Source organism: Mus pahari, chromosome X (genome assembly GCF_900095145.1).
Source record: "Mus pahari chromosome X, PAHARI_EIJ_v1.1, whole genome shotgun sequence".
NCBI classification, from domain to species: domain Eukaryota; kingdom Metazoa; phylum Chordata; class Mammalia; order Rodentia; family Muridae; genus Mus; species Mus pahari.
In genome coordinates, this window is record NC_034613.1 from 61,924,454 (window position 1) to 61,932,054 (window position 7,601).

General features: G+C 45.1%; 1 pseudogene; it reads right to left on the reverse strand.

Annotated features, from left to right (window-relative positions):
• Positions 1-3,402: 3,402 nt before the first annotated feature.
• Positions 3,403-5,121, reverse strand: LOC110314000 (annotated as a pseudogene).
• Between the last annotated feature and the right edge of the window lie 2,480 nt (positions 5,122-7,601).

Genomic DNA, 7,601 nt, shown 5'->3' on the forward strand with positions numbered 1-7,601 from the left:
TGTGTGTGTGTGTGTGTGTGTGTGTGTGTATGTGTGTCTGTTTTTCTGTTTTTCTCTCTCCCTGTCTCTTTGTGTATCTCAACGTATTTAAGTACAAGTGTGTGCCTGTGCATGTACAAATGTGCAGGAGTCATAGGTCAAGATCTGGTATCTTCTTCACTTATTCTCTCTAGTTCTTGAGACAGGATCTCTGACTGAACCTGTTGCTCACTGATTGTTCTAGAATTATGGCTTTCCAGGCAGCTCTTTTGATCCTCCCGTCTCTGTTAGCCCAGTGCTGAGATTACACACGCCTGTCTGCCTACCCTTTTTCCCCATTTGTATGAGTACTGGGTAATGAACTCAGGTTTTCACCCCATGCAGGAAGCCATCCTACACACACCAGAGACTTCATACTCTTAATGGGAGAGAGAGAGAGAGAGAGAGAGAGAGAGAGAGAGAGAGAGAGAGAGAGAAACAGACAGAGAGAGAGGGGGGGGCTTGGCAGCCTTGTGGGCTGGCCATCTGCAGCCCTGCACCAGGCATTGGTATCTCAGCTTTTCTCACATTTCTGAGATCAGAGACTTCTGGTGTTTGCAGGAAAGGGAAGAGGCCTGCCTATATCTGGAGGCACTCCACCTGGGGTGTACTGATGAGAAGCAGCCCTGACATGCCTCCCAGAAGGTCCTGTTTCCTCCTCTTTTGATCTTTATGTTTGTCATATTTTGTTGATAGGGCATTGAGTTGTTACTTCTATGAACTCTGAAGTACATCTTTATAAGCACCTGAGTCCACTCTCCTGTTGTTCTCTGCTGAACGCCTGTGAAGTATCTATGTGTTCTCCCGCCTGAGTGTCTGGATTTACAGTACTTCTTCCCCTCCTGTTGAATTGGGGAATGGTTAATGTTAGATTTTGATGCTAATTACTGGCTTTCCTTTATGCACACAGTGGGTTCTTACATGTGTACATATCCAAGCATGGTGAAGATGATTGTATTCTCAGTAGTCAGTCTATAGAGACAAAAACAAGGGTCTTCCTAACCAGCAGGTATAGCTGAATTGTGAAGTGCCTGGTTTAGTGAGAGACCTTGTCTAAAACACTTTGTGGAAAATAAATGTGGAAGTAACCTGATGTCATCTCACTGTCGCATTTAGTTGTACACAAAAATGACCATGTACATACCCTAAATATGAACAAGTATAGAATTTTAAATTGAACCAAAATTTCCCTCTGTGCTGTGAGCTGTCTCTCTGTAAATGCTACCAACCCAGTATAACTCAAGCCTTCTTTTAAAAAGTATATAAAGCACTGACACCACCTTTCTTTCTGCTTTCGAGTCTGCCTAGGTTAGGAATTAATAATTCCGGTCTCTTAATGGTTTTTGCAACAGAAGGCCACACCTAAGGTAATTGTGTTCCACATACCCAAGCATCATCTTGTGCAATAGTCAAGAGGCTACATGTCAGATATAGTCTCACCTGAATATCCTATGACTTTAACTGTCCCAGTGTGCATACCTTCTGACAACAAAACCCTCCCTTCCTACCATCTGCCATGCATGGGCCTATGTGCCCCAACAGCACCATTTTCCCTATGTTCAGCATCTTCTTCAAGAGCTAGAAGACAATTTATCCTTCACATTTTGTAAGTGAACTTGCTGCCATTTTTCATACTCTTGAGTGCCTGCCATGGAACAAGAACAGGTAAGTTTCCTAAGTGCTGCATTAATCTGCTCATTTGCCTGTTGTCTCCTGTCCTTTGTCTTTTCCACCACTACTTCGGTCTTGAGTTCTTGAGACTCTGGAGTCCTCAAACCCTATGCAATCCAGAATGGACCTGAACCCTCCACTCCTCTTTTTCTCAACTCCTCAATGTTTTTCTAGAACTTCAACCTCTCTCATCCACTCTCATAGCTACCCTTTCACTTCCTAATAGCAACAACTGGTACTATGGACCTTGCTCTCTGTTTTACGTGAGCTAAACAGATCTGATCTTCACCTCCCTCTTTATCTCCATTTTCAGCAGAAGCTGGACATCTTAATTGTCATTCAGTGTTAAAGGTGTGTCCCACATGTGAGTCAGGGTATGAAAAATCCAATCTTGGCCAGCACAGCACTGACCACCGGCCATGCCAGGGAACAGACATAAGGCTAGAATAGTCTGTGGCCTATGTGAGCTGGACCCATGGATGATGCTTGGGGCACTCAGATATGGCAGCAAAAAATGGAACGTTCATGGGTAACACGATCTTATGCCCTGTCTTAGTTTGGGTGTGAAGAGACACTATGACCACAGCAATCTTATAAAGGGAAACATTTCACTGGGGCTGGCTTACAGTTTCAGAGGTTTAGTCCATTGTCATGGCAAGAAATATGGTGACAGGCAGGCAGACATGGTGCTGGAAGCAAGTTCTACTTGAGTCCACATTGGGCAGAGCTTGAGCATAGGAGACCTCAAAGCCCACCCCCTACAGTGACACACTTCTTCCCACAAGGCCACACCTACTCCAGCAAGGCCACACCTCCTGATGCTGCCTCACCCTATGGACCCAGCATTCAAACACATGCATCTATGGGGGCCATTCCTATTCAAAGGACCATACTCTCTGACCATCCCTTCTCTCCTTTCTGCACACACTTGGTCTTCTAATACATTCTCAGCCCCACCATAACTCCCATCAATCCTTTGTTCTCTGTCCTGACACAACTGGGATCACTCCTTACATCATGAGTGGCCAGATTCCAACAAAATCATGTGACTAGTTCTCTTTTAGACAAGTTGCTGCTCATCTCAAGTCCTTCATTCCTTGAAACTGACCATCAGTCTGACTCTCCTTCTTCTGGTCCACTTTACCCCTTCATGGTATCCTGTCTGCAAACTTTCCACACTTCCTTTCTTCTCATTTCAGCCAGTGATTCTAATACTCTGAGTATCACCCTGCTCTTGTTTCCCCATCTCCTTTTTTGGCAGATTTGCATTCCATTTATCAACATTGTATTAATTCATAATTCTGAACAAATCATTTTTAAAGTGTGAGACTTAAAAAATCAGTTTTCAGTGTATATGTAAATGTTTTATCCCACACATGTTTATTCAACTGGGCCATTTAACATCATAGCAATTTATATTTCATTCAACTTTCCTTAGGGTTGAATACACATGAAATATGCTTTAATGCATAAGAATCACAGTGGATAGCAGCAAAGGACTGGGAGGGGCATTAAAGAGAACCTGGTCATTCACATTGTGATTATTCTGCACATTAAGGAAAGATAACTCACACTTCTAAACCCTCAAGACATCCCTTTTCAAGAACCAAAATAAATTCAGGACGCCTTGCAGACACTTCCCCCACCCCTGAACGAATCGATGAATCTCACACATAAAAACTAAAAGTTATGGCAGCAAAGACTTCCATGGCGATGTAAGTCTGTAAACTGTACTCAAGTCTTGTTTCTGAACCCCAAAGTGCAAGAAACAGGGCTCCCAATCTCTCAGTAGTGCTTCTCCTGCAAATAATGCTTCATTTTGTTTGGCAAAGGCAGTTTCTGAATTAAGTCTATTCTGGTGTACTGANGTATAACAAAGCGGCACAGATACTGCAGAGAGCGCACCTGCATGAACCGTGACACTGGATTGGTTAGTCTGACTGGATAAGTTGCTGATCCAGGTAATCGAGACCTTGAATANCAAAATGCTCCATTTTCAGAGTCCCTGATTGAATGCTCGATTAAGTCAACTATAGATGTATGCCCTTCCACATCTGGCTGTTCATAAAAGCTGAATCTACCATTTGAGTGCTCAATTCTAGTGTGAAGTGTTTTACCATGAGAACGAAAGCTCAGGCTTAAAAGGTAACGGTCATCAGAACTATCCCGAACAAGAAAAGAACCATCTGGCACATTTGCCAACTTCCCCTCTGCCTCCCAGNNTGNGATGGGGCCNCAGTACCACCCCTGTTTTGCAAGCTTCTTCAGCTCCTCCTTGTAACAACCATGGGGCCACTACTTTGCACCGAGTCATAAACTCTAGCAACCCCAGGTGCTGAGTTGGGATCAAAATTCAAATGACAGCGAACACTTTCGGCCATGTGCAAGTCTTGGCCTGAGAGGCCACTGAAGTTCCTTTGGATTGGGTTATTCTGCATTGGAGGTAGCAACGGTGAGAGGGGAGGGGCGTCATCATGACCTCCTCTAGGGCTCAGCAACATGACTCCTGTGGTGCCAATCAACAAGTTGTTCACTGATGAAGTCACAAGGATCTCTGGGCCTACAACCAGGTCCTGGTCCACATGACTGTCGTCTTCGGAGAAGGCACCACTTGCCCCTGGCAGGGGTACGGCTGACACCTCCATGGGAGAAGACGTATCCAGGCAGCAGCTGCGCGGCCCTTCAAGAGGGCACATACCGTCGTCTAAAGGCACGGTGTACTGAAGATAGTCCTGAGACATGAGTCCGATTACTACAGGCACGTGTTCCTCCAGGTGGAGGCTCAGGTCCCCAGGTGAGCTGGGGCTGCAGCGGGACTCAGGGCGCAGCTCTGGCTGCAGGTCTCGCAGCGCCCTGGGATGCAATAGCTCCCTGAGTTGCAGCTCCCGCAGCTCCTTGGGCTGCAGCTCCTGCAGCTCCTTGCGCACACAGTTGACTGGTCTTGGGCTGGCAGCATGCACCAGCGCCTTCACTCGCATCTCCAACTTGATGCACTTCTCCTCCGAGCTGGTGGGACACAGCGGCCAGGGCGTGGGGCTATAATGGTGGCTTCTCAGTGATGTGGAGCGGATGGGCCATGGAGCACGCACATCCTTGAGCCCACCAGGAACTGAAGCTGAGGAGAAGGTGTCCTCATCTGTGGGTGCAGTGCGGCCCTTGCCCTTAGTCTTCTGCTTGGTGGACAACCTAGCCTCTTCAAAGTCTCCATCAGGCTCTCGCTTTTGGACCTGTTCTTCCCTTTCTCATCCTCGCTGCCAATGTCACAACTGGCCATGTCTTTGTCATAGCAGCTCCCGAATAAAGAGTCATTTTCACGAAGTCGCCAGCAAGGGACTGGGGCTGAACCACCATGAACTCAGTTTCGTCTTTGCTTTTACTCAGGTTAAAAGATTTCCTGAAGGTCTTCAGACTGATTTTCTTCATTTTGACAAAAGTTAACTCATCCAAATGGGTCAATTTGCTTCTGGAGCAGCTATGCCCAAACATCGGGAGGGGCTGCGATGCCTCATGGGTGAACTCTGCCCGGTTTCATTTAACCTCTGAAGCTATTTTCTACAGGCAAATCTTATGGAGGCATTTTCTCAATTTAGAGTTCTTCTTTCCAAATAACTGTAGCTTGTGTCCAGTTGACAAAAATCTGACCAGCATACTACCATTCCCCCATATGAAATGAAAACCCTGCAGCCGCGGGCTCTGCTTCCTCCCCGCGGCGGTGCAACTGCTGTGCTGGGCCCTCCTCCTACCGCCGCTCTTCCTTCCTCCTCTTCCTCCTCCACGAAGGGAGGGAGCATGGCCGCGGCCCAGGCAGGAGCGGAGGCGCCTCCCCATCTCTTTCTAACTGCTCCTTTTCATGCTCCTAACATTGAAATCTGAACATAATGCACCTTCTGTTTCTAGCTACATTCAGAGCCAGGAGTATGGAACCTGCAGTATCAACATTTCCCAGGAACTTTGTGAGAAAGATCATGACCTGCTGAAAAGGAGCTCCAAAGGGAGGAGCCCAGAAGACCATATTTTCACAATCCTTTCTTTTCATTTTGATGAAACTTCAAGTTTGAGAATTGCTGTGCTAGACCATACCAATCTCCTGGCTTTAAATACCATCACTTGAAATTGGACTTGGTTGCCATCAACAGCAAACTCATCAAGAAAGCTTCTTTAACTTTATAAATGCTAACAGGTATTTAACAAATTTGGAGGACTGTATTCCATTAGAGATGCATCTAACTGGCTAGTTTAATCTACTGTTGCCTCCTTTTATCTCTACTTCTTTATCTATGAATCAGGAATTACTGCCTATACATTTCACATATTTGAAATAAACTCAAAGGGTCAATGTAAGTTAAAAATAAAAAGATACTGTATGTAAATAATCCACCAGAGTACAGAAAAAACAACGCTGTAGTTTGGGGAGGTAAAGGAAGTGAACTAATGGCTCCCACCCAGCCTCATCAGCTTTCTCCAGAGGAGTCCAAGTAAGAAGAGGGCAGAAGTGTGAAACAAAAAGGAGACTGTGCGCTGGAACTTGGATATTTTTTTTACATACATTAAGACTTGTGTATTTTTTAAAATGAATCCTGAGCTTCCTTTGGAAGTTAAGTCCATCTTAGTGTAGATTAGAGAAGGTTGGTGGCCTGTAGGTTGGAGAAGGGTGAGGATGTGGCCTGAGTAGGGAGGGCAGCCTGGTATCCTTTACTTAACTGGTACTGAGGCAAAAATGACCCAATAAAACAAATAGTACAGAAGATAAGCCAGAAAGCACAACAGATATTTGGATGACCAGCAGTTTCCAGTCAATTGGTGACCCCTAAACTAAGCCCATATCACAAAGAATCAGGGCCTGACTTTGAAAGGGAAGTTATGTCCGTCCTTTCTCAGGGATGACTTAGGACAGAAGAACTGATTCAGGGACAAAAACAAAGCAAACTTGGAAGCCTAAAGAATCAGTCCGTAGACATGATTCTGAAGAGAGACCCCTTGGTCTAGCAAACTCTATATGCCCCAGTACAGGGGAATGCCAGGGCTAAGAAGTGGNAGTGAGTGGGTAGGGGAGCAGGGTGGGGGGAGGGTATAAGGGACATTCGGGATAGCATTTGAAATGTAAATAAAGAAAATATCTAATAAAAAGAGAGAAGAGAAAAAAGAAATGTAATGAAGAAAATATCTAATATGGTAAAAAGTGCACAAAGAACTCATAGCAAGATATCAGCATTGGAGGGTTCACAAACTCAACAGAAGAGGGCGCTCCACATATGTGAGCAGAGATAATCAGCCTGTGCTATGCTATTCTTCCCTAAAAGCAGGAAAACAAGTTTCACTTCATGTGAAAATGAACTAACAGAAGACAATCAAAGTCAAATCTTATGCAAAGCACTAACAGGGGAAAGGAATAAAAGCCTGGGAAGGACATTTCATAGACTCCCTCAAAAAACTAGGGTAAAGTCATTAAGAAAATAATCCAAGTTGTGTGTACTCATTGAACATATGTAATCTCAAGTACTCTGTAGGCTCAGTCAGGAGGATCACACATTCAAAGCTTGCTGACTCAACAATGAAACTATTTCTCAAAAATTAAAATTATAGTAACAGCCTAATAAAAATAATCACCATGCCCATACCTCCCACCCCTTCTCCACTTACCTCACTGGTTCACTGATGGCTCCAGTCTCTCTTCAAAGCTACCACAGGCCAATACACTAGCTTTCAGACCATTGCTAACTTCAAGCACACCTTCATTGCCATCAAGTCAGAAGGAATACAACACAGGCTAGTGGACAAGATCATCAAAGGTTTCAAACAGAAGGGATTCCACCAGGCAGTGGTGGCACATGCCTTTAATCCCAGCACTTGGGAGGCAGAGGCAGGCAGATTTCTGAGTTTGAGGCCAGCCTGGTCTACAGAGTGAGTTCCAG